The sequence below is a fragment of the Panthera leo genome, chromosome D1 (assembly GCF_018350215.1).
Source record: "Panthera leo isolate Ple1 chromosome D1, P.leo_Ple1_pat1.1, whole genome shotgun sequence".
NCBI lineage: Eukaryota > Metazoa > Chordata > Mammalia > Carnivora > Felidae > Panthera > Panthera leo.
Genome location: NC_056688.1, coordinates 99,759,608 through 99,786,737, shown reverse-complemented (window position 1 = coordinate 99,786,737; position 27,130 = coordinate 99,759,608). Strand labels below are relative to the sequence as shown.

Sequence of the window (27,130 nt, the reverse complement as noted above, 5' to 3'; positions counted from 1 at the left end):
CAGGGATGCTGCCTCTAACATGAGGCTGGGTCCTAACATCAACGGGTAGGGGTCAGAATCAGGCATCAGCATGATAACTCTTGAAGCGTGCCAACACAGCGAAGGACACGCCGTCCTCTTGAGCTCCAGCGCTGGAACAGGAGAAGCAACGGGCTTGTCTTCAGGAACCGCGCTGTACGAAAATGATGTATCCTTAATCCCTGGAACCATACTCACCATGGCAAGATAACCGTCATATGAGAGGCACTGGGACACTAACAAGAAAGATCAGGTGCGCGTTTCCAATCCCACATTCTGCCCAGGCCAAGTCTGCCCATAGAGCTAGAAGGAGCGGAGCCAGAATCTGACCCCACCCCACCAGCGTGTTAAGCCAGACTCAGATCCATCCTTACAGGCCTTTCGATCCAAGGACAGTACTCAGAGATGTAATCCTAGCCCCACAGAAAGAGACCCCCATCTTTTACATCTTCCTTCCATACTATCAGTGCTTCCCACATGCCTGCTAGTATTAATCGTCTGCATCATGCTTTAGAGTCCACTAGGGACTTCCACAGGCTCCGGCGGGGGGAGGGGGGGGGCCTGTGCTGGTGGTTCCCCCCACCTCACTGCTATGCAAAGCTCAGAGATGTAAGAGATGACAGAGTCCCAGAGGAGGACCGGAGTTGACCCAAATCTCCTGAGGCCAGGGCCCGAGCTCATTCTACATCTCAGTGCAGGTTACCTCTGTTCTTGTGATAGTTTACATTCAGCACCCCCCCCACACACACACACACACACCTTTTTAGGTTCCCCGCATCCTCATTCTACCATGTATTAAAAAAACACAAGCAACTAGGAGTCTGTACACCGAGACTCCAACAGGCAATGGTCACTGTGCAGAAGGATCAGATGGTTCTTCTGGTCAGAGGCAAGCCGAGAAGTAGGACGGAAGTCAGTTTACAAATGTCTACAATCCGTTCAAGTCCTTTAAGACGGTGGGCGTCACCCACATCCACAGCCCCCAGTCTCCTCTTCCTCCTTAGTAAAAGATTTCTATTTTATATAATGCATCCAGGACTCAAAGACCACATTTCTCAGCCTCTCTTGCAGCAAGGTGCGTGCGTGAAACTAAGTCACAAGCAGTGAGGCGTAAGCAGGCTTGTTCCAGGGAGGTTCCAGGGAAGAGCTTAGAGAGAGCTGATTCCACAGAGAAGGATCCTTCCGCCAGGATACAGCTCAGACATGAAAACTGGAGTCCTGGGAGCCACTCTGCACCATGGAGCATCGGTAGAAGCCCGTGCGGGAAGAAGGGCTTCTTCTTCTGGGTCCCAGGTGACACCCTAGGGCTCTCACAGCCCTGGGCTGCTACCTCCAACTTACTTTTATGTGGAAGAGAAATTATCCTTTACATCACTTAAGCCTCTGTTAAATTACCGAGCGGTTTTCCATTGTTGTTGTTATATACGGCAAGAGCTAATCTTAACTAACTATAAGCCCAAAGCAAAAATAAAACACCAACAAAGCTCTGCTCCCATCGTTACTCCCAACCAGCTCCATGAAAAGCAAAACATCTGTCCAGATAAAAATCCAACATTCCTACAAATTAATCTGTTTTACATTTGAATGTCCAGAACTTCTTATACTATCATCTCCATCACTAGCTCCAAAGAACATACAAGACTCTATTTCCTTTCTAATTAAGAGAGAAATTTCCCCTAGTCTTACCGTGAGGCACTCATCAGAAGTCTTCATGGGTCCAGGGGACGAGACGGTGCAGAAAGCAATTTTAGGCTCCCACGTGGAAGCAAGAAGGACAGAACGGGACTTCAAGTTGAAAACGGTATGTTCACCTTTAATATTTTTATTATTTCCCCTTAGGCAGCTAAATATGAATGTTCAGCAAGTATGCATGGTACAAACTGTGCAATAATTACAAAGGGGACTGCCAAAGAAATCCTGAATACACAAAAGAGAAAAAGAAAGTTCTATGAATACCTCTAACATGTACATAGGATTTGGGGGATTTTGTATCACCTCAATCTACACTGAAGAAATAATAACATGTTAGGTTTTACTATTATCCCATAACATATAGGAAACTTGTATGTGGAGCAGTTAGAGGATTTGTCTGAAGTCATAACTAGTTAGACTTTTCTTCTTGTAAAAATAATTGGGAAGGGAAGAAAGAGCAAAGAGTAATGACCCCTCTTCATATCTTCCTATATAACCTAAATTTTATGCAACTATGTACATGCAATGTTTCACAATTTTCCCCCATTTAAAAACTAATAGGGACTCCTGGGTGGCTCAGTCAGTTAAGCTTCCAACTTCAGCTCAGATCATGATCTCGCGGTTCCCGAGTTTGAGCCCTGCTTCGGGCTCTCTGCTGTCAGCACAGAGCCTGCTTCAGATCCTCTGTCCACCCCGTCTCTGACCCTCCCTCCCCTGCTTGCTCTCTCTCTCTCTCTCTCTCTCTCTCTCTCAGAAATAAACATTACAAAATTAAAATTTTTTTTAAATAATAGAATTATTTTTCATGGCTCTGTAAAGGGAAAAGTCATTGGACCAATATGCATGAGGTCACAAGGTGTAAGGCACACAGGCTGGCTTAATCAGTAGAGCAGGTGACTCTTGATCTCAGGGTTGTGAGTTCGAGCCCCATGTTGGGTACAGAGATTACTTAAAAAATAAATAAAATATTTTCAAAAATAAATAAATAAAATGTTCTCTCTTGCTTTAGGTTCACTTCCAAACTACCTTTCAACTGCGGGAGCCCTAACTTGCAGCTTTAATTTCCCTCTCCAGTAGCTACTGGACTACAGAACTGAATGAGTTTGGTTGCCCCACACAATGTTTTGAAACAAATCTAAGCCAACTTCAACAATTAATAAATTTCCCATTAAAAGCCCCATCTCTAGTGTGTCGTGAAGAACTGATGATGTGGCAACATCAGGTCCCCGTGCTTGGACTGGCCACCTGGGGAGGTGACCGCATGGGGGAAGGGGTGCTCCCAGCACCAATGCCCATCCTCACGACCACTTCACCCCTGTAAGAGAAATGTTTCCTGGTGCCATGCCTCTATCGAAAGCACAAAATGGTAAGATAAACCAAGAAGAGGGGCGCCTGGGTGGCTCAATCAGTTAAGCGTCCAATTTCGGCTTGGGTCATGATCTCTCAGTTCATGGGTTCCAGCCCTGTATTGGGCTCTGTGCTGACAGCTCGGAGCCTGGAGCCTGCTTCCTTCGGATTCTGTGTCTTCCTCTCTCTCTGCCCCACCATTGCTCATGCTCTGTCTCTGCTTCTGTGTGTGTCTTACTCCCTCTCTCAAAAAAAAAAAAAAAAAAAAGGAAACATTAAAAAAAATTTTTTTAATTAAAAAAAAAAGAAGATCTTGGGTTTCAAAAAAGGTGAGAAAATATACAACTCTGTAGTAGCGGAGACCCTTGCTTTGTCTAATATGCGAGCCGAATGCAACAGTGAATACTATCAGCTTAGGGTGTTTTTTCAGCCGGGGAGCCCCTCTCACTCCCACTCATTGCCTGGACCCTGAGCACTCTGAAGAAAAAGCAGAAAGTCTGACAATGCCACAGTGTCCCCTTGAGGGCCGGCAGCCCCTGTGCTGAAGTCCACGAAGACGTGGAATGACATAGGGGTTAGTGAACCTACCATAAAGCCACCTGACCCAACAGACCCTGGGTCATGGAATGTCAGGGCCCAAAGGACCTTAGCAACTGCTTAAACCAGGTGAGGAAATAAACTCAGAGGTTATGAGTCTTGCTCTAAGTCACCCAGCTGGAGACCGCAGACGTGGCACTTGGAAATCACTTCTCCATGCTCCAGAACCAGGGTTCTCCCCACGACACACTGCCTCCTCTAGCTCTCCATCTGCTCACAACCCCTAGGCTCCTCCCACCTCCTCACCACCTCCAAGGACACCAGGATGGCTGCCATAGTGAGCAGGAGAAAGTCTCCTGGGGGACAAGCCATCCTGGGGGGCGGGGAACGATGACTTGGATCTGTTTTGTTCAGCTTCTGGTGGGCACCAAGGACAGACTTGAAATCCCAGTGTTCAAGTCAGGCCCACACGGGCTCACCACCGCATGAAGAAGACACGCAGGACGTGGCCTCCCAGGTCAAAGGCATGGCCTGGGTGTTGCCTTAGGCTGAAGAGGACTTAGACCCAGCCTTACCTGCTCCCATCACCCCCCATGCTCCAGCCGACGGCCCCTTTTCCATGCTCACCATAGACCTTAAGCAGCTCTCTGTTGTCTATTTCAATAACTTCTGTTGACTATTACCCTGAGCCACATACAGAGGGGGCCCAGTGGTGAGTTAAGACTGGAACCATCCCACCATGACCTTATCATCATCTACCACAGAAGACAGACTTCTGAACAACCGTGACCCAAACCCCACGGTAGAGATGGAGGGAAAGTGCTACGGAAACTTGAGAGAAGGATGTGATTTATTCTAAATTTACCAAGTGGGCAGGGCAGCGGATTTCAGAAGGATGAATGGAGAGTAGGATTCCCGTAAACTGGGGGGGACGAGCGTTCCAGGAAGCGGGAACGGCACGAATTAAGCCAGGAAGGAAGAAACCGTGGGCAGGTCTCAGAAGCCCCAGCGGGCTCAGGCAACGGCAGCCGGGGAAGTCCAGCGGGACCAAGGGGAAGGGTAAACTGAGGTCACCCACTGAAGTGGGGGACACTGTCACAGCAGAGCCAATGGTAGCCCTTGGATGCAGACTGGAAAATTTGGACTTATGCTACGGGGAACAGTGAGCAGCCCCTGAAGGCATGGGGGAGGGAAGGAGACAAGGGACAGAAGGCTTTCTGGGTGGGCAAAGAACTTGGCCTTTGTCACCAACGCCTCCTGGATGCCAACTTTTGGCATCTGCCCCACGCACTCTGCATGCCGTGTCCATTTCTGTGGCGATCCCGGTATCTGACCATCTGGATGGTGACTAACCCCCACCTAATCTGACCCTATGGCATGTGCGTGTCCCCTGATGGCCTCTGGCATTCACCCGCCTCATCTCCCACTCGCAGGCCAGCAGAACACGATTTTGACTTGAATTTGTTGCCAAAACCCTTCAAAATTAGGAGACGTCACATTTAAAACTCTGGATTTTCCTAGGAGTGCGCTTCCTCGTGCAGCCTGCAACCCCCAATCCCATCCGGTCATGCCGTCTTTTTTTTTTTTTTAAGTTTATTTATTCATTTTGAGATGGACAGACACAGCGCAAGTAGAGGAGGGGCAGAGAGAGAGGGAAACAGAGAAGCCCAAGCAGGCTCCATGCTGCCAGCATAGAGCCCAATGCCGGGCTCAAATCCATGAAGCCACGAGATCAGGACCTGAGCTGAGTCGGATGCCTAACTGACTGAGCCACCCAGGCATCCCTGTCACCTCTTTGTAACCTCCAAGACTGACAGTCAACATCCACTGCCCACTTATCTTCTGCCAGACTGCCCACCACACCCCCAGAGGCCTCTGATTCTGCAACACCCCACCACATTTAAACTACATGTATGAGGCTAAACCATCCTGACGCTTCCAGTCCCGGGTACTAATCCCTCAGCAAGGGCACACAGCCCACCGACGAGACCCGGATCCTCAGTTCCTCCACACCCTCCTGGGCCCTGGCAGATGGCACTACTGAAAGAAATCAGAAGCCCCCTCGAGAGCCATGGACAGCAAGCTCAGAAGAAAGTCCATATACCTTTACTTTTCCTTCTATTCCTGACTCAGCTCTTCCTGACTACCCGCCGTGTGTCAGGCCTTCCAAGCAGGGTTCAAGAAACACAGCTGAACAACATGGGATTGCTGCCTTGGCCAGGTCTAGCGGACCTGGAAAAACCCCAAGCAGCCCTGGCTTAGATGCCACTCTGAATGAGGGAAATAACAACACAGCTCGTGCGTGAAACCTAGTGATCCACATACACCCTACAACCAAATGTTCAGCACTCACTGGCCGGTAAATAGGGCGGCAGCACAGTGTTTCTGAACAGGGTAGAACACACGGCCCCCGATGCCGATACGCACCAGCCTCGGCTGTTGATGGCACACGCGAGGAAGTTTCCCCCATCGCCTCGATCTTCGAGACAGATGGAGAGAAAGAAAAAAAGGTTGGTCATGATAGAGGAACAGAAAAGAAATTGAAGCACATTTCCTGTCTTCAGTGAGTATACAGTCTAGTTCGGAATCAAAACATCAAACCCCAGAGATTGATGAAGTCACTAAGAGAGGTGTGGGAGGAATGTGAACATGGGCCTGGGTCCGGTGGGGAGATCCACCAGACGAGGTGTGCTAGCAGCTGGGCAGAAAGACTTTTTGAACCAAAGAGGCGGCCTAGGAGGGCACAAATAATCAAAATCCTGTTTTGGACCAATCATAAAGGCCTTCCTTTGGATTGTGGATCCAACTATAATTGAAAAACCGGTAGGAAACATTCATTGAAGTTCAAAATCCCAGGGAAAACTCCAGTTCAGAAAGACACAGATTTCACCCGTGAATGGGTTTTCCACTTGGCAAGACAGCCCCTCATCACTAAGTGATGATACAAAGGAATGAATGGGACTTCTTATCGGGGAAATTCCTAGTGATTATTAGAATGGAAAGGAAAGGAAAGGAAAGAAGGAGAAGGAAGCAAGAGTATTAATGACCAGTAGGCTCCCTCTGGTTTAAATTCCGGCAAAGGCAACAGCTGTTTTGTTCAAGTTGGGGTGACCTCCAGCAAGAAATACTAAGCTAAAGGGGTACCTGGGTGGCTCAGTCGGTTAAGCATCCAACTGAATCTCAGCTCAGGTCTTGACCTCAAGGGTAATGGAGCTCAAGCCCCACATTGGGCTCCATACTGGGTGTGGAGACTGCTTAAAAAAAGAAAAAACTAAACTGAAACAACATTGAATGTCTACACTTTTTTACTAGTCATTTTTCTCAGTTTTCTTACCCTTAACGTTTCCCTTAATGTCTCCTCAAAACTCTGGTCGCCTTTTAACACCGGGCATTTGTACCTCCCCCATAAGCAAATCAGCTCGTACATTTGGACAAAACTGGTGACAGCGTTTCCCCCACTGCTCTGCCCCACACTACAGTTAGTCTTGTCTTGTCCCATGTGACCTCAGCCCTTCAAATCCCACTCCCCAGGCCCCATCACACCTGCCAGCCCCCTCCCCACTGACTTCCCCTCAGCTCACCCACCCCCCACAATTCTTCCCTAGGAAGGGTCCTAAAGTTCAGCTACCTCCACACTTCTCTGTCTCCCTCTCTCTGTCTGTCTGTCCATCTGCCTCTCTCTCACACACACGCAAACACACACGCACATGTGCACGCGTGCACTATATAACCTTTCTTTTCCCTAAAACCAAAACCCATAAATGCAAGAGCCGCAGCTGCTCCAGCTGAAGCAAAGATCGGAGTCTACAGGCCTCTGCCACTATGTCTTGGGGCTGCCCCGACCTCTACCCCTTACCACAGAGTCCAAAAACAGCACTATTCAAGTCAAATTTCTTCATTTGACAGATGTGAAATCAGAACCCCAGAGAGAGAAAGTGCCAGACCCAAAGGCACCCAGTGTGTTAGAATCAGGCCGGAAACCAGGGCTCCAGACTCAGCAGACCAGGGCTCGACCAGTGCCCCGAGAGACAGCCTAATCATCTTCTCTAACACTCACCCAACACTCACCGCGTGTCCAGCATTTCTCTAAACCCTCCACACGGATTACGTGTTTAATCCCCACAACAATGTGATGACGTAGGTTCTTTCATTTTCCCCATTCTCCAGGGTAGGAAACTGAGGTACAGAGGTTAAGGAACTTGGCCAAGCTCACAGAGCTGGTAAGTGGCAGAGCAGGGGTTGGAACCCAGGCAGCCTGGCTCCATCCCCGTCGTTCTTACGCAGTTTGCTGGAAGGAATTACTTGCCACCTTCAGGCAGGAAAGGGATTACTATGTTGTATCTTACCTGACAAATGAAATACACACAGAGCTTCCCTTCAAAAGAAAAGACCCATAAAAAGGAAAAATTGTTTAAATGTATGAAAGACAACACTGGAGATTGCACTGAAAGCCTAAGTGTGCCAGACCTACACCAAGTGTCTGCTTTTTTTCTCAGGGTGTTTGCACGCTTGAAGGGCTGGAGCAGTGTAATCACATGGTAATCTACATGGTGGCCCACATTTTTTTACCCATTCTCAATGCGTTTGTCCTTTGCACGTACCCATTTTGGCTTCATTCCCATCCCTGATGCCTTAAACCCTGGTGTTTCCACAACCATGAGTAGAAATGGCTCTTTAAAAAAAAAAAGAAAGAAAGAAAAAAAGGCATCTGTCTCTACCCAGGGATCTTTTTTTTTTTCTTTTTTTCTTTTTTTTATCAGGGATCTTTCTTCACCCAACTCTGGCACATGCCTCTCAAAATAAAGTCAGATAAACTCCATTTGAAGTAATGAAATGCCGACTATTTATTCCACAGGGAGAGGAAATAAACACAAAACAAAGAAGTCATTATTTTTTGCTTAATAAAAGCTTTTACAGTTTTATTAAAGAAAAATACCTGTTTATTACTGAAATTTTAGCAAATATAGATAGTCACAAGAGAGAAGAAATCTATCCCCAAGTCCCTCCTTTAAGGAAAAAATAACCAAATTCTTCGAAATCCTTCTTTTCATCTGTGTATCCCTGTGCTTTCACAAGAAAGAGTTCCTCCTGCAGATAATGCTTTGCAATATAAATTTTTACTTGAAACATTATGAACATTTTCCTAACCATCAAACAATTTGTATAATATTTTAACGTCTGTATAGTTTGCCATTCCATAGATATAGCCTAATTTGTTTAATCACTTTCATGTTGGGCATTTAGGCGGTTTGTGTTTTTTTAATATGCAAAATGCTGTTATGAATATTTATTAGGTTGAATTGTTTGTATGCATTTCAATTATTTCTTTATTTTTTAAATTTTTTTTAATGTTTTATTTATTTATGACAGAGAGAGAGAGACAGAGCATGAGCGGGGGAGGGTCAGAGAGAGAGGGAGACACAGAATCCGAAGCAGGCACCAGGCTCTGAGCCGTCAGCACAGAGCCCGACGCGAGGCTCAAACTCACAGACCGCGAGATCATGACCTGAGCCGAAGTCGGACTCTCGACCGACTGAACCACCCAGGCGCCCCTCAATTATTTCTTTATAATAAGCCACTAGTATAGAAAAAAATAAAAAACAAAAAATAAATAAAGTCGGATAAGCCAGGGATGAACTGTCCAAATTTCTTGTTTCTTTACTGTTTCTTTATTTATTGCCTACAGCCTGTTCATGGTTGGCTGGCACAGCCAGGGCAAAGAGGGGCAGGAGCAAGAGTAGGGGTGTCCAGCATTAAGACCCAACTTAGTCAATGGTTCCTTCTGGAAGCACCAAGCTAATGGCTGGCAATGGCAGCACCAACACATGGCTGGATTTTTAGAGGCTTTTGAAAGCTGCTAAGCTGCTGGCCCATCCCAGGCACCCAGGCTCCGATGGCTGCATTCACTGAGCATTCGCTCTGCACCCAGACGGTATCAGCTCAGCTACAAGACCTCCAAATGTGAGCTTAATGGGCGACAGACATGCACGAGGTCCTCACAACCCAGGGAACTCCAAATGGCCTAAGAAGGGACCAAACCAAACAAGGGACTGGAGGAGACAAGGAACAAAGAACGTCCCCACTCTCTGTGCCAACACCCTTCGCCACCAGCACCAAAAACTAGGGTGTCTCACGCCTGGAGCCAAGCTAACTGACTCAAATCTGGCCACTTCTACATTTGCATAATGGGTTCTGACATGTGGCTACCATTTAACGGTCACCAAATAAGACACAGGGTGGAGACCTTCCCACGAAGCAATATTTATTGTCTTTGGATCGCCATTGGCTAAAACCTCCTGAAATTTCACCAAACTCGGCTCTGTAAAACAAACAAAAAGGAACACCATTATGAATTACAATCTAACCAGGATCTCGGAACCTGCCCTTCCTTCGTATTTTCTAATTTTCGTGTAACTATTAGAACAGCACAGAGAAAGGGTGCTCTCAGAAACCATGCCATTTTGACACCGACCTGACAAAACTCAGCTATTTATTTCATTTTATTCTACTCCTTATCTCAAACATACAGTTCCTTTTCCTTTAACAAAAATATCCCTCTTTCAAACAATCTGTGATGCAAAGTAAATAGAACACGGCACCAAAACAAATTCTTTCCTGCAAAATTTATGGTTCCTCTTCTGTTACCAGTTGCACATGTGACCAGCACCCAGGACAACCATTCTGTGCACAGCACAGACTACAAGTTCTCTAGAACCGCATTCAGCCCTCAACTGTGTGCAGGAAGACAGGGTGTGCTTAATGCTGACATTAGCAGCAAATCAACTTTACTCTGTTTGTAAGGTTAAATAATTAGGAAGGAAAAGCTGACAGCATTCAACACCACAATGGGAGAAAAAAAAAACCTAATTCTAGGTCTCAGGGTAATGCCTCAGAAGTGGTAACATTCGCTTGGCCCCCTAGCAAAATGTGCAGCACAACATTATGGCCCTCCTTAACCTGGATCGGTGTATTTTTTTAAGTTTATTTATTTATTTTGAGAGAGAGACAGAGAGGGAGCAGCAGAGGGGCAGAGAGGGGGAGACAGAATCTCAAGCAGGCTCCGCACTGTCAGCACAGAGCCTGATGCAGGGCTCAAACTCACGAAACTTGAGATCATGACCTGAGCTGAAACCAAGAGGCGAACACTTATTGACTGAGCCCCCCAGGTAGGTGCCCCTGGTGTATTTTATTTTTAGACCTGGGCAAATGTGTTTGCTGAATAGTCAACTCAGGGAGTGGGGCCCCTTCCTGAAGGCTCCTGGGTCCCCTCAACACAATTAACTCCTCTCAGGCTCAGAGAAAGGAGGTGGGGTTTTTTTGGTGGGGGAGGTTGGCAGGGGGAGGGCGTTGGTGTCTCTAGATGGATGAAGCAGGAGGTCCTGAGTCCGGACAGGCTTGTCCCTGCACATCTGTGCAGTAGGGTCAGAAGGACAAGAGTGAAACCAAGGAGGATGTTTCCTTTCCACTGAGAGGCCTCTGCTGTTCTCATAAAGACCAGGTAGCCGCCTCCCCCTGCCATCATCCCGTTCCTAAACAGAGGGTGTCCAAAGGCAGGAAAACAACACAGAGATTAGGAGGTGGTGATTTTAAACTCCCAGCAGCCTGGAAGGACAGAACTAATAGGCTTGCCTCACTTTCGCCAGGATTCCTGCAGGCTCCGCTGTAAGGGGGCCACCCCATCCCCAACACACACACACACACACACACACACACACACACACACACACACACCACACACCAGGGAAGCCTGCAGAGAGCGGTGACTGGACTTGAGAGGCAAGAGGAAAGGAAGGCCTCTGATCTACCCTCCCAGGTATCTTTCCCTCCCTCTGGCAACTGTCATTTGCATGAATGAAGACTGGGGTCAATTTGTACCTGGGAGAGAACAAAGCAGGAAATAAAGGGGCTGTCACTCACTCAAATCTGAAGCTTCTCAAGTCACACTGAAGGGAGTGTCCTGTTCCCACCTTGAGAATGAGGGATTTGCTCTCGCTCCTCCCCACCCCCACTTCCTGGCACTTGCCAAGGATCTTGCCCTCACTTAACCTGTTTCTCCCGTGCCTCTTTCTGGTCTCCAACGGGACTGTATTTGTATTTTTAACTAACTGTTTTTTACATAATTTTTAATGTTTATTTATTTTTGAGAGAGGGAGAGAGACAGAGCGTGAGCAGGGGAGGGGCAGAGAGAGAGAGAGGGAGACACAGAATCTGAAGCAGATTCTAGACTCTGAGCTGTCAGCACAGAGCCCAGTGCGGGGCTTGAACTCACAGACCCTGAGATCATGACCTGAGCCGAAGTCGGACACTTAACTGACTGAGCCACCCAGGAGCCCCCACATAACTTTTAAGGTGTTATTGCTACTTATACCCGGTGGTAAGAAAAAAAAGACCTAACCAACGAAAAGAGAAGGAAGTCTCCCTCCCACCTCAGAGCCCCTAGGATCCCACTGGCTGGTCCCAGGGATGTCGCTTTCAAGATTTCTCCCACATCTCCAGAAGTCAGGCCCCACAGCTTCATGCCACTGGTGGCCCCCTTCCCCAGGCCCCAACCCCGGCAACATCCCTGGGGGTACAACTTGTGCCTGGCCTTAGGCTAGGACTCTGCAAAATGGATTCTCAACAAACGCACTCAACAAAGAGAAGAAGCTGGCGTTGAACAGATTCCAGAAGGTGAAGGGTTATAAAACCCCTTGCCTATACAAAGAAGCACAAAAAACACAAAAAAAAAAACAAAAAAAACAAAAAACACTGGAAGGATATAGGCTAAAATACTACATGAGAGAGCTACTTAGTAGGATGATAGATGATTTGTATTTTCAAGGCTTTTCTCTGTTTTCCAAGTTCCACATAAATGAAGTATTTTTAAAATCACAAGTAGGGGCGCCTGGGTGGCTCAGTCGGTTAAGCGTCCGACTTCGGCTCAGGTCACGATCTCACGGTCCGTGAGTTCGAGCCCCGCGTCAGGCTCTGGGCTGATGGCTCAGAGCCTGGAGCCTGCTTCCGATTCTGTGTCTCGCTCTCTCTCTGCCCCTCCCCCGTTCATGCTCTGTCTCTGTCTCAAAAATAAATAAATGTTAAAAAAAATAAATAATAATCACAAGTAAGTCACATTCACACACGCAAGCACATGCGTGTCTGTCTCCCCACCCCAGCCTGGTAGATCCATCATTTTCGGTGCATTTTGTTTTTATTCCATGTAGTACAGGAACCTCCTAACTTGCATTTCTAAAGTGCTTTACAGTTTATAAAGTACTTTCGAAACCACAAAAGTTTCCAGGACTCAATGATGCTCCTAGGACTTTCTGCTTCCTGATAACTCTACCCAGAGCTCTCCGAGAAACTAAGACCCACTGACCCGTCCTCACCTTCGTCCCTCGTCCATACCCCCACCCCCACCCCAACCCGCCGCTCTGCAGGGGGCAGACCTGAAGGCCCTCTGCAAGGTGCTTCGCGGCTCCAACCGAACACATCCACAGACACGGTGCACACGGGTAGGAGGGCGGGGAGCCTTCTCCTCATGGATGAGAACCAGCAGCATCAGTGGCTTGCTTGGCGTGACTCGCACATAGCCGCGGCTCCCCAGCCGGGAGGTGACCGAATGCTGCGTACTGGCAGAGCTCTGGCAGCGATAAGCCATCTGGCAGGGAACAGGATTCTAAAACCCAGAGATGGGCTTTGGATGGCGGTCCAACTAATTTACATCTACTCTCCCTGTTTGCACAATGTCATTCACGCATCACAGACATTTTTAGAGCAACGTGCAAGCATCTATGTGTCCCTATTTCATTTAACCCCCTGAGGCATACTATCATATCCCATCTTACAAGTGAGAAATCTGGAGCTCAGAGATGAGTTCAGTCACCCAGAGCTGTTATCCGGCTAAGTTCCCCCATTCTACGGCCCTCTAGGGACCACCCACGCCAAGTCCCTACCCCAGAGGGTCCAGAGTACCTTTCCTTTCATGTGCACAGATGCCATTACCCAAAAAAAAGTCCCAGGCTTCTGCCCCTTTCTATATGATAGTGATGGTAAGTTCACCTGTAGGGTCAGCTGCCTGGGTTCAAATCCTGACTCTAACACGTAATAGCTCTGTGACCTTGAGCAAACTACTTAAACTGTTTCAAGCAAATTACTTACTTATGGGGTCCAAATCCCAAATCCTAAGCTCTTCCCATGCTGCCTTCTGACCCACAGTGGGTGCAGTGAGCTTGCACTGAGGCTGTCTGGTTTTTTGCGGGGGGTTGGGGTTTTTTGTTTGTTTGTTTGTTTGTTTTCTTTGCAACGGGCAGCATGTCTGCACCGCGTTGGGGTGCAGGCTGACCCATCACCCCGTGGAGGAAGTCAATCAATCTCTCCAGGCCTCAGTTTCCTCATCAATACCACCTGCTCCTCTTCTTCTGTCCCCAGAGTTGCCTTCAGCATAAGAAAAGGCAAGTCGCTGCAAAGAGCATCCAGTGCTCGCCTTGTGTGTCCCAGCTTGGAATCCTTTGCACCACAAGCAGGAAGAAGCACCAAGAAGGAATCCACAGCCCACAGCCTTGCTCAAACCACGTGTGTGACATTCAGGTCAGTTCAAGCCACTCAAGACCTCCAATCCAGCCAGCCTAGCTTCCGTTGGAAGCCACAGCGCAGTGGCTGCAAAAGCAAACAGACCTGTCTGCTGGTGGATCCCAGTCTGGAGAGGCACGGAGTGCGGTGGGAAGGGTGGAGCCTGCCTCCCCACAGACTAGCTGGGGGATCCTACACAAAGCATCCTCCCATTATTTTTTAAATTTAGTTATAACCAGCTCCACCCACCAAGTATTTACGGTGGCTTAGAATAATGCAAACAACACAAAAGAATAAAATAAACAGTCAAGGGAGGCAGGCCAAGAGAAAATAAGCACCGGGAAAATAATAAAGCCAGCAGTAAGATCGGCACATAGGAAGGTATACCACCTCGTCCCTTTCTGCAGAACTGTCAAGATGGGCCACACATCAGGCTCTCGGGCGCTTAGTAACCAAAACCAAAGGGAAACATGATCAGCCACGAGATTCTCAGTGCACAGAACATGAAAACAAACCACTTGTTCTGGAGCCACTCATCTCTCCCTGCCTGATTCAGAGCCTCAGAGGAACTTCTTCACCGGCCCGTCATAAAGGGACACAACGGAAGAACAGCACAGCCTTTAACACCCCCTCCTCGGACCCTAATATCTCTTCCAGCTCCTCACTGACCACTCCTCTTGCAGTTCAGAGGCACGGGCCGAAAAGAACAATCCAGCCAAAGTGGGCAAGGCCTCTTCTCCCTTAGAGTCTGGTGCTTAATCTGTAAAATGGTCCATCTGCCTGGCCAGGTTGATGTGAGGGTTCAACAGGAAAATGTGTGAGAACTCACATGCCTGACACACAGTAAGTGCCCCCCAAAGGTCAGTTCACTGCTTCTGCGAGAATGTAAATTCCCCCGGCCCTGGGGCGGTGGGGGGCAGGAGAGGAGGGGCTCTTGGTCTGAATCGCGGTCATGATGTATCCCAGGTACCTAGAATGGTCACTGGTACATAGTAAGTACTCAGTAAATATTTGTTGAAAGAACGAATGAATTTCCTGCAGCAGGTTCTCGAACACCCTAGTCTCGTAGGATACTTCCAAAAAGGGAGAGAAACAGGAGGTGAGACAAAAATCTGCAGTGAAAGGGTGCCTGGGTGGCTCAGTCAGCTAAGTGTCCGACTCTGGGTTTCGGCTCAGGTCACGATCTCACGGTTTCATGGGTTCAGGCCCCGCATTGGGCTCCACCTGCTTGAGATTCTCTGTCTTCCTCTCTCTCTGCCCCTTCCCCACTCGCGCTGTCTCTGCCTCTGTCTCTCTCTCTCTCAAAATAAACTTTTAAAAATAATAAAATAAAATAAAAATCTGGAGTAAATAAGGTCTTTCTACTCCCTCATAAGCATACTAAAGGTTCTAAGAAGTCCTGCAAGAAAGACATCTGTTTGATTTGGTTTAGCCCACAGTTCCAATTGGCTTGACCACAAATGCGTTTTTTCTCTCAGGAGATAGACCCACAAGTGTTCTCACAACCCTAGGGGGACTCTAACTGATCCTAATATGGAAAGGGGGACACTCCAGAGATAAGAGACCATCCCATCACAGCTGAGGAACAAAGAACGTACCCACTGTCCATGGCAACCCCCTCCACCACCACCACCTATTAACTGTGGAATACATCATTGTTTTTTGTTTTCTGTTTTTGCTTTCTTTTAATCAAACGGATCCCTCAGACCTAAACAGCCCCCTTCGTCTGGACACACGGACACTCTGGCCGCCTCTGAACATTCCAGAACCCACTTGCTCAACCTGACTTCAGCAAGACTAACCCCCAGCCTCCTGGCTCAGGGCCACCTGCATGCAGAGAAACACCCAAAAGTCAAAGCACAGTCCCAGAGACTAGGCTGGGAGGGGTCCTCGCCACCCCCAGGGAGGACGGCCCTTCCTCTGAAGAGGACTGGGTAGGAGGGATCTGGGTGTATGTCCAAGTTAGGCCCCCAGAATCCCGGAGTCCCTGGGTGGCCACCTGCAGGGTACGTCACATGCTTCCGTTCAGCTCACTAAGCTGAGAGGCCGCCTGGCAACAGTGAGGTGCCCTCGCTGACACCCTCGCCGACACTCTCGCTGCCTGCCTCCCCAGGCTGGTGCCAGCACCCCAGCTCCAGGGGAGCCAGAAGGGCAGGAGGGCAGGCCATCCGAATGACTAGCATCCCCTCCCCCACATGAACCAAGGCTCCCCTGGGCACACCGCAGGGCTTGCCAGGCAGGAAATGATTAACAAGTGTTTACTGAGCACTTCCAGGCAGCAGAGGGCTGCTCCCAGCCTCTGCCCCCCCTCACCCCACAGGTCCTGGTGCACAGGCACTCGTCTATGAAGCAGCTGTCAAGCTGACAAGTACCAAGTACTGGCTCAGGCCTCCACACCAGAACACTGGCCTTGACCTCAGACCCCTGCACGCCATGGACTCCAGGCCTGCTGTCCACACCTAACGTGGGCCTCCACAGCACCAGATTCTTGGTCCTCCTAGTTCTAAGGCCTAGTCCCTGTGTCTGGAAGAAATGACAGTGGCCCCAACGGAGTTAAAAAAATCACGTGTCATTCACCTTCTGCCCCGTGGGGCTCAACATCTTGAAAGCAACCTTGAAATTCTCAGCAGCCACTGTCTGCAGGCCCCTGAGTTAGATGCTGGGGAGAGGAAGACAGATGAGACCTCGAGCCCTCTTCTCCCAAGGCCCCCTCTGGATGTGTCTCTGCCTTCCCAGCTGCCCCCCCCCCCCCCCCCAGTCTGCTAGCCTTCTTCCTGCTGCCAGGAACAGCCTCCCTAAGGGCTGTATCTGCTGTTACAAGAGGCGGAGCAGTTGCCCCTCCCTTCCCCCACCCGACGGGAGGTCCTGGTATATACGGGGACCTCATCCTCCATCCCTACCCCTCTGCTACTCAGCACAGGGCTTGGCACACAGCAGGCAGCAAGAGGAACCTGCTGAACGAACAGGGGTGGCAGTCAACATTTTGGTTGGCTAGGCCTCCTGACAACGCTTCCCAGATGCCAACCTTGAAAACACCTGTGTCAGGACTGTGGTTTTTGTTTGTTTTTTTTTTTAATTCAATTAACGCCACTTAGAGGGTGTGGATCAAAACAAGCAGAATTAGGAGGTTGTTACTGACAGAGCCTTCACAAAAGAAGAAATGAGAAGACTGGGACACTCACCCCAGGAATACCCACCCATGCCCCCATGCGGCTCTAGCCCAGTCTAGACTCATGTGACCCCCCCTCCCCCCCCAAGGAGCCACCCAAATGCACAAGAAGGGAAACTGCTACACCATTCGGTCCAGCCGGCAGAGCTGATGTAAGTCTTCCCTACTGCCCTTTTCAGTGCTCTCTCTCCCCTTCCACAGCTATTAAAAATAGTAATAGTAATAAATTTTAAAAAACTGGAAATCAGTTCATTTACTACTTTTCCATGTGGAGGAAAGAATCCTGCGGGCTTTGCAGTCTCTCTGATCCAAGTTCAAATCCTGGCGTGTGATCTCCCTGCCCGTGTGACCTTGGCAGGTCACCAGACCCCTTGGAGTGTCAGTTTCCACATCTGCAACGTGAGAAACCCCACCACAAGCCTCGCCTCCAGATGGTGGCGAGGGCTGGTGAAATCAAGCGAGCAAGAGCCCCGCATGGCATCGGGGGCCAGTCCGGGGACTAACACGGGTCCATCCCTTCCCCTTCGCCAGCAGCTCTCCAGAGCTGGGCCCAAACCAAGGCAACAAGCACAGTAGACAGAACCCCGCCCCCTCCTCTGGAGCCTGACTCCACCCACCACGCGCAGCCGTGTGGCCTCGGAGGAAGTAGCTGACCTCCGTGCCTCAGTTTCCTCATCTGCAACAGGAAGGAACACTACCCCCACCTCGAGGGCTCTAATGTGCTCAGAACAGGGCCTGGCACGTAGGAAGCACCCAACATGCGCACCAGCCACTTGCGCTAACCCCGTATCTGACAGTTATATTGCTCTTCACGGTTACAAAAGACTTTCCGTGCTTTATCTCCCTGGATCCTCCCACCCCCTCCTGGAGACAGGCGGGGGTGGGTGTCGGTGGGAGAACTACACCCAGCCAACAATAGAGATGGGTGTTATCTGGCCCCAACAGTGTTTTGTTTGGTTAATTTGAGTCAATATTTTTTTAAAGCAGGAAATTTAACATTAAAAACTCTTTCCAGCTTTTCTTGAAAAAAGAATCAGAATAACCGACAACTCAGGGTTCCCGAGGGTTACACTCCCGGGTCCAACACTAGTCGCATGGCCTTTGGGCAAGCTATTTAACCTCTCTGCCTGTCAGGTACCTCAATTCCTTTTTTTTTTTTTTTTTTTTTTAAAGATTCTGTTTTTAAGTAATCTCTACACCCAGCATGGGGCTCGAACCCTCAACCCAGACAGAGATCACGAGTCACATGCCCCAACTGACTGAACCAGCCAGGTACCTCAGATGCCTCAACTCTTCAGTAAGGATTAGAAATTGGAGATACTTCAGGTTGGAGTGAGGATTAAGTGGGTTTTGCAAAGCACGAAAAAAAACCGCCTGCATGGACAGTGATGCACAACACTGACAATACGCACAATGCCACTAAATTTTACGCCCAGAGATGGCTAAGATGCTAAGTGTTATGCTGTAGCTATATTACTACAGTTAAAACAAACAAACAAACAAAAAGCACACAGTGCCTAACACATTTAAAACTAATGTGCTGGGGCACCCAGGTGGCTGAGTCGGTGAAGCGTCCGACTCTATTTCCGTTCAGGTCATGATCTCACAGTTCATGGAATCGAGTTCCTGCTTGGGATTCTCTCTCCCTCTCTCAGTGCCCCTCCCCCCACGCATACTCGTGCTCTCTCTCTCTCAAAGTAAATAAACTTAAAAAATGTTCTAATTTTAAAAGGTGGGGGAGGGGGCATTCCCCTTTAAACAGGGCACGTTGTCTTAGCCTGCCAGAGTCCCCACTACTCCCTACTGCCTCGTTAACGCCAATCACACATGTGTGGCCCATCACATTCTGAGCCGCACCCCTGCTCTAAACACTAAATGAGAACCCTGTGTGTAAAAGCACTTGGAACACTCTGGTAAGCATTACTCCCTTCCCTAATGTCACTCCCCTTAAGATCGCCAGTCTAGAAAGTGGTAAGGCCCAAAACAGAACCCAGGCTGCCTTCTGCCTCCACGTCCAGTTCCTGTCTTACGTCAACACAATGCCAGCAGCCTTATGTACGTATATTATCACCGCACAGGCTTGGCCTTGATGGGTCTCTCTCATAAAGAAGCACACACAGCCCCAAACTACAGAAGGTAGCAAGACTGATCAAGCCTTATGGGTTAAATGTCTTACAGTGTGGCAACTCCCGTGTGACAAGGAACACTGAAAGTCAGATGGCACCTGTGTGAATCTCTGCTGTGCTCGGTGGGTCTGGCCCCTGAACAGGCAATAGTGACCCCCGCCACCCTGTGCCCTGCCCACCTCCTAGAACAATGCTCCCACCCTGCTCGCCAAGCCCCACATTGTATTTAAAGACCCGATTCAAGGCCAGCTCTTCAATTCCTTCAACAAACATTTACTGAGCACCCACTGGGTACCAGGCCCTGTGACATGGTGCCCTTGGGGAAGTTACTCTATTTAGGGAGATTACAAAAAAAAAAAAAAAAAAAAAAACAAGAGTTACTTCACCCTAAGGGCCTGGTGACAAAAAAGGGCACGGCATACTAGAGAATCTGCAAAGAACGTGGTGTGTGTGGCGAGCCCAGAGAGTGCGTGCGTCCAGAATCCAGAAGGCCCGGGGAGCTCTGATGTGCTTGAAGCAGCAGGTAACGTGGTGTGGTCTGAGCGCGCGGCCACAGGGCACTGCCTCCATTGGGGAGGTCCAAGACGGAAGGCATGAAGCCCTGTCCCAGGCATCCCATTCACCTCTCACAACAACCCAGTGGTAAGGTACCGTGCCCACATTACAAATGAGAAGCCTGAGTCGAGAAAAGTCCAGTCACTTGCCTAAGAGCACACAGCAACGACGTGGCAGAGCCCAGCCTTGGCCCAAGTCAGCCTAATTGGCCTTTCAAACATCATACCGTAGAGCATACTCACATGGCCATGCAAAACACATTTTTGAGTTTGAAGCCTCATCCATAGTTTTGCCCAACTGGGTTTAGACTTTTGTTACTTTGTAGTCCACATCTCGAAATGTCTCATGTTATGAACATCGTTTCCTATCGTTGAGCATTGTCAAGCCTCACTGACGGTAGTAGTTTAGCAATCTCCCACCTCTTAACATTTAGAGTGTTTCCAACCAATGGCTTCTTGTTTTTCTTCTAATGACCAGCCCACACAAAGTTCATCTCTCTGTGTTCTCAAGGGGGAAACTCTGCACCTCAGATATCAGCCATTGTGTGACTTATCTTGGATGACGATGAGTAAGACCGTGACTTTCAACGTTATATCAGCAAGTTTTATTATAGAAGGAAACTTACGCTTGTTCTTTCCCAACCCACCTCCCAAACACGGCCTCCCAGCTTTACCAACCATCAGGTCATTTGGTTACTGGGTTAGTTTCTCTATTTGAGGTAAATGCAATAAATGGGAGGGGCAGGTAGGGGCCACCCAGCAGCCAACACCTCTGGGTGAGCTAAGCATGCTCCCCCTCCCCTCAAATGGCCAGAAACAGCAGAGGTGCCAGAATCCAGCAGACACACATCAGAATTCAACCCCCAAAGACCAAGTCCATAACCACTAGAAACAGGTCAAAGATAGGTATGGTCCCTGAATCCCCACTGTGCTCACTATTCAAAGTTTAATGTCAGTTCGGGGTCACGGAGCCAGGAAACTGGATTCACCCTGTAACTAGCTGTGTGGTCTTAGCCAAGTGACTTCCCTTCTCTGGGCCTCAGTTTCATCCTCTGCAAAGTGAAAGGTTTGGATCAAATGATCCTTAAGGTCCCTTCTGCTCTGAATGAGACCCTTGGAGTTGACCCATTTTATAAATGAACGGTGACTATACGACGTGATGCAAACTCTTAAGTGCAGCCCCAACAACAGCTGCTGCCTGGAGACAAGACAGCAGCAACACACAAAGGAAGGATCTCACAAGTATGTCCCCTCAGGTCCTCATAAGTCAGGATAAAGAAGAACACATCAGATCGCTCCCCCATGGGGGGAAGGGGTAGGAGTCTGACTTACGCTAAGAGAAAAATCACCTGACTTGCATCCCATAAGCCTGGCTTCTCATAGGAAGACTAATGTGCTTGTCACACTTAAAAAAAAAAAAAAAAAAATTAAGTGACTGATTCATAACAACCCAGCAAAATACTGGAGTCAGAACAAGAGCAAGTCATTGCAACGCAAATCCAAAGGAGAGGTTTCTGTCTTTATTTTCTAACGGACAATGACAAGCTTTTCACAAAACTCAGGCAAGCTGCAAGTCACTGATAAAGGGGACAGTCGGCCCTGCCACTTGAACAGAGACAGGCCCAGATAGGAGAGGCCACCCAAGTGACCTCTAAGACCCAGGAAAGCCTCACTGTTTTAAGGTGATGCCTGGCCAGAATATGGGAGGGATGTGCTAAGGGAGGCTGTTGATGCTGTAGATGGGTCAACACCGGACTCTTCCAGATCACAAAGGCTGAGATTCAAATACTAGGAAAAATCGATAGTCTCTGGATTACAAGCAGCTCATTAGCCTCTGTGTAGGTGCTTTCACAGGATTCAGAATCCCCAGATGGACAGGGATGTCCTCCCAGACCAGCTGGCTACCTCCTCCTGCACCTGCCTGCACCTACTGCACATCCCTTCTTGCCTCCCAGATCATCGGCTCTGCCTTTCTAACAGGTTCTGTTACAACCTCTTCCTCTCTCTCCTCTTCTCCTCCTCCCTTTTCCCCCCCTCCCTTATTTATACCAGCCTGGCAGGAGGCAGGAGGCTAGGAGAAGAGCCCCAGGTTCCAGGAGAGGAAGGTGATGCTCAAAGGAGACAAGATCAGCCCAAGGTCACAAAGATTGTGCCAAGAATCCAACACAGTCCGATAACTCCAAGTTGGTCTTCTTTCTACTGCCATATCTATGTACCAGGGCCCACCAATGCTGCCTCAGAAACACCTCCCCTCACTCCCACAGCGCACTCACACCGGTGCACGCACACACAGACACACACACACACAATTCTGTCCAGCTTACTGCCAGTTCCACAGCACCGCCCGGCCTCCCCTCCCAGCGAGGCCACTGCAATCACCTGGTCTCCCGGGAGCAGACGCATGCTAACGTGCTAAGAGCTGGACAGAGCTGGGATCTCCCATTTCCTGGTTGTGCAGCTTACTTAATTTCACTGAGTCTGAGTACCCTCACCTGTAAAAAAAAGGGGGAAATAACAGACCCTGCCTTGTAGGGTTGTTTGAAAGAAATGAAGCACATAACGTCTGCCCCAGACTGGCCTGGTAACCGCAAATGCGTGCACGGGCCTCCCCACAGCCCACTCTGCCCACAGGCTCCAAATACATTCCCCACTTCAGAATCGTCCCACGTTGAAAACATATGTCCACACAAAACGTGTACACAAATGTTCACGAAAACTTGACTAACGGGGCTCCTGGATGGCTCGGTCGGTTGACCATTTGACTCTTGATTTTGGCTCAGGTCATGATCTCACAGTTCGTGGGATCGAGCCCTGCATCGGGATCCACACTGACAGCTTGGAGCCCGCTTGGGACATCTCCCTCCTCTCTCTTTATCCCTCCCCAACTCATGCGTGCAAACACATCTTGCCTCTACCTCTCTCTCTCTCAAAAATAAATAGACTTAACAAAAAAAAAAAAAAAAGGAAGCAGTGGGGCACCCGGGTGGCTCAGTCAGTTAAGCACCCAATTTCAGCTCAGGTCATGATCTCGTGGTCCGTGGGTTTGAGCCCTGAATCAGGCTCTGTACTGACAGCTCAAAACTTGGAGTCTGCTTCAGATTCTGTGTCTCCCTTTCTGCCCCTCAACTGTCCACCCCCTCATGAAAGGAGAAGTAAAACATGATGCATCCCTATGACGGAACACTATTCAGCCATAAAAAGGAATAAAGTATTGATACACATTCTAATAAGGATGGATCTTGAAAACATCATGCCGCGTAGAATAAGCCAGATACAAGAGGTCAAATGTTGTATGATTCCACTTGTATGAAAAACGCAGAAGAGGCAAATTAGAAACAGAAAGCAAATTAAGTGGTTGCCAGGAGCTGGGGGGAGGGGAGTTGGGAATGACTGCTAATAATGGGTGGGGTTTCTTTCTGGGGGTGATGAAAATATTCTGGAACTAGGTAACCGTGATGGCTGCATGCCTAAACAACTGAATTGTACATTTTATAAAGAATGAATTTTATAGTATGTGAATTATATCTCAATAAAGCTGTTTTTTTTTAATGTTTTTATTTTATTTTTGAGAGAGAGAGAGAGTGACAGAGTGTGAGTGGGGAAGGGGCAGAAAGAGAGGGAGACACAGGATCCGAAGCAGGCTCCAGGCTTCAAGCTGTCAGCACAGAGCCCAAGGCGGGGCTTGAACCCACAAACTTTGAGATCATGACCTGAGCCAAAGTCAGATGCTCAACCAACTGAGCCACCCAGGCGCCCCAAAGCTGTTATTTTTTTAATTGCCATTAAAAAAATCTAACAAAACAATAAAATGATTAATACATAAAGTCGGAAAAGAGGAGCGCCTGGGTAGCTCAGTCGGTTAAGCGTCTGACTCTTGGTTTTGGCTCAAGTCATGATCTCACGGTTCATGAGTTCAAGCCCCGCGTCGGGCTCCACGCTGACGGTAGGGAACCTGCTTGGGATTCTCTCTCTCTCTCTCTCTCTCTCTCTCTCTCTCTCTTTCTCTCTCCCTCCCATGCAGTCTCTCTCTCAAAATAAATAAATAAACTTAAAAAAATCTGAAAAGGGGGGCACCTGTCTGGCTCAGAGAGTCGGTGTGACTCTTGATCTCGGGGTTGTGAGTTCGAGCCCCATATTGGGTATAGAGATTACTTAAATAAATAAACTTTAAAAAAAAAAGAAACACTTTAAAATTAATTAGTTAATAAATCTGGAAAGAAAATCCTCCCCCAGTACCTCATCCTCTATAAGACAGAGTCTAAATCATGCAGTCATCCAAGATCTCCCAGTCCAGTCCCAGCCTCCCGGGGCACAAACTCTGAATTTGACATTTGTCACACACACACACACACACACACACACACACACACACACACACACTACCCAGAATGACACTGCAGGCCCGAGCTGCCAACGCTCACCCCCAAAGAACAACTGAGGTTACTCGTGCGGCCTTACTCGTGCCTCAACTCCTGGCTGTTACCCGGAGGCTGGCAACGTACACAGCTTGCAACAATCTCCAGGCAGCCCACCTTACCTCTCCAATGAAACCAGAACCTCCTAAAGGAAAGGATCCGGGGGTGCCCGGGTGGCTCAGTTAAGCGGCCGACTTCGGGCTCAGGTCATGATCTCGCGGTTTGTGGATTTGAGCTCCGCATTGGGCTCTGTGCTGACAGATCAGAGCCTGGAGCCTGCTTCGGATTCTGTCTCCCTCTCTCTGCTCCTCCCCCATTCTGTGTCTCTCTCAAAAATAAACAAACTTTTTTTTTAAAGTGGGGGGGCGGGGGAAGGAAAGGCTCTGGACCGCCAGTTTGCCTCCCCACCCCTCAGGCCGCTGTTACCTCACCACCAACAGCAGGATCCCCCTGCCTTCGGTGTGCTAAATCCTTGATAACATGAATATCTTAATCCTGACCTCAGCTCTCCTTGATGGGCACTATCACACGAATTTAGAGGTGGGGAAACAAGCAGGCAGGTAATGGAGGAGGGGTGAGGAAGCTAATCCAGGTCGTGGTGCAAGCGGCAAACCTGGGATTTGGAAGTTAACTTTGTCTTCCCACACGTCTGAGATGTAATCGCCAAGAGGCTAGCTATCTAGTAGGTGCCGGGAATATTTCAATCTGCAATGTCCATCCAACCATCGCATAACTTGAGTTTAACACTACTTATTGGAGAGCAGGCACCCCTAACATCAGCTCTAAAAATGAAACCAACACACTGGGACACCTGGGTGGCTCAGTCAGTTAAGCATCCTACTTCGGCTCAGGGTCATGATCTCACGGTTTGAGAGTTCGAGCCCCCGTCAGGCTCTGTGCTGACAGCTCAGAGCCTGGAGCCTGCTTCAGATTCTCTCTCTCTCTCTCTCTCTCTCTCTCTCTCTGCTCCTCCCCCACTCACACTGTCTCTCTCTCTCTCTCTCTCTCTCTCTCAAAAATAAATAAACATTAAGCAAGATTTTTTTAATGAAATAAATACACCGGACTGATTTTGCAGTCAGGTAAGTAAGAATACACAATTCAGCCCAACTGGCGGCTGACGGCACTTAGAATTTTTCTAGGTACCAACAGACAAGTGGAGACTGCAGTATAAGACACAGTGACTTGACATTTTCTCTCAGTATAAAAAAAAAAAAACCCTAATGTTTTTTTTTTTAAGGTCACATAAAAAAACAGGTTCTACGGGAGTCACACCTAGTCCAAAAGCCATGCGAGGCAGCCACCACACGGCCCAGGTCTGCAAATGCAAATATTAAATTTAAAATCTGTTTGTAAAAACAGAGAACATCCAGTGCCGGGGTGGGCATAACGAAACAGGCAGCCTCATCCATTCCAATGGCACTGGAAGAGACGCACTCCTTCCAGAAAGTCGTTTGTCGAGGGTTGTCAAAGATCAGAGAGGTGCCTGGAAATGAATCTAGAGAAATAATTTCCATTTCACCGAAAATGCTGTACGTGTGAAAATATTCATCCCTGCACTACTTGTAATAGTGAAAAACTGGTTGCCGCTTAAACATCTAAATAGGAGAAAGTGTAAGTGAATTCCAGAATATCCACTCCCTGTAGCATCCTGCAGCTCTTCAAAATTATGTCCCTATTGGGGCGCCTGGGTGGCTCAGTCGGTTGAGCGGCCGACTTCGGCTCAGGTCATGATCTCACGGTCCGTGAGTTCGAGCCCCGCGTCGGGCTCTGTGCAGACAGCTCGGAGCCTGGAGCCTGTTTCGGATTCTGTGTCTCCCTCTCTCTGACCCTCCCCATTCATGCTCTGTCTCTCTCTGTCTCAAAAATAAATAAACGTTAAAAAAAAAATTTTTTTTTTTTAAATTATGTCCCTATCGTCCACGTATCACCGTGGAAAAAAACGTTTTCTTCGTTTAGCTGTTTGGCATTAAAGAATCTGAAACTGTCTCTGCTCTGGGATCACAATTAATTTAGATAACAAACCACCTGGAATAAATTGTAGCCGTAACTACTTTGGAATTATAGTTCTGTGATGCAAGGCAATATGTGGCTTTTTTTCCTCCCTTTCTCTAGTTTCTAAATTCCTTTTAATCTTGTTGTGCCACTCTTATATAATGAAGAAAAAAGTAAAAAATTAAACAACGCATTTTGGAACCGCTTGATCTCATGCTAACACAGAGGCTTGCCCGCCCCAAAATAAAGCACCCACTGGAAATGGGGTGTGGGCCATTCATTCTTCTGTTTATCCTAACAGGGCAAATCCTCCCAGAAAATGCCCCAGCAAGGTGACTCTCAACCCAGGCCTGTCCCGATCATAAATCTACGACTCCAATTAAAGTGATCACAGCCCAGCAAAGGGCCTGGGTAATCGGGCACATTAAATGGAGGGTTGATGAGCTGAGGCGATAGGACCAAGAACTATTGTTTTGTTTCATTGATCACGGTCACAATGCTTGCTTGGCACAAAAACAGGCCCTCGATAGGTCTTGCAGGCAGAAATTTCTAGGTGGGAAAATGCACTTGTTCACCCACGCTCTGTGAGCACCAGAGCCCAATACACCCTGAACCCCCGGGGCCTGCAAGGTGTGAGCCCTGAGGTCCCATCAACAGAAACCGGGTCTGGAAGTGAGCACCTCCGACAGACAGGAAATGGGTCCTTTTGTCACCGAGTTGAGAACAAAA

General features: G+C 48.5%; 1 protein-coding gene and 1 non-coding gene across 2 annotated transcripts in view; both read right to left on the bottom strand.

Moving 5' to 3' along the window:
- The window catches only part of PTPRJ (protein tyrosine phosphatase receptor type J), a 168,934-nt gene that overhangs the window by 123,418 nt on the left and 18,386 nt on the right, over nt 1-27,130 (bottom strand). The gene's annotated exons all lie outside the window — the stretch shown is intronic.
- On the bottom strand, nt 23,659-23,743 carry TRNAQ-UUG. Its single transcript has one exon. It is a non-coding gene; the product is annotated as a tRNA-Gln (tRNA).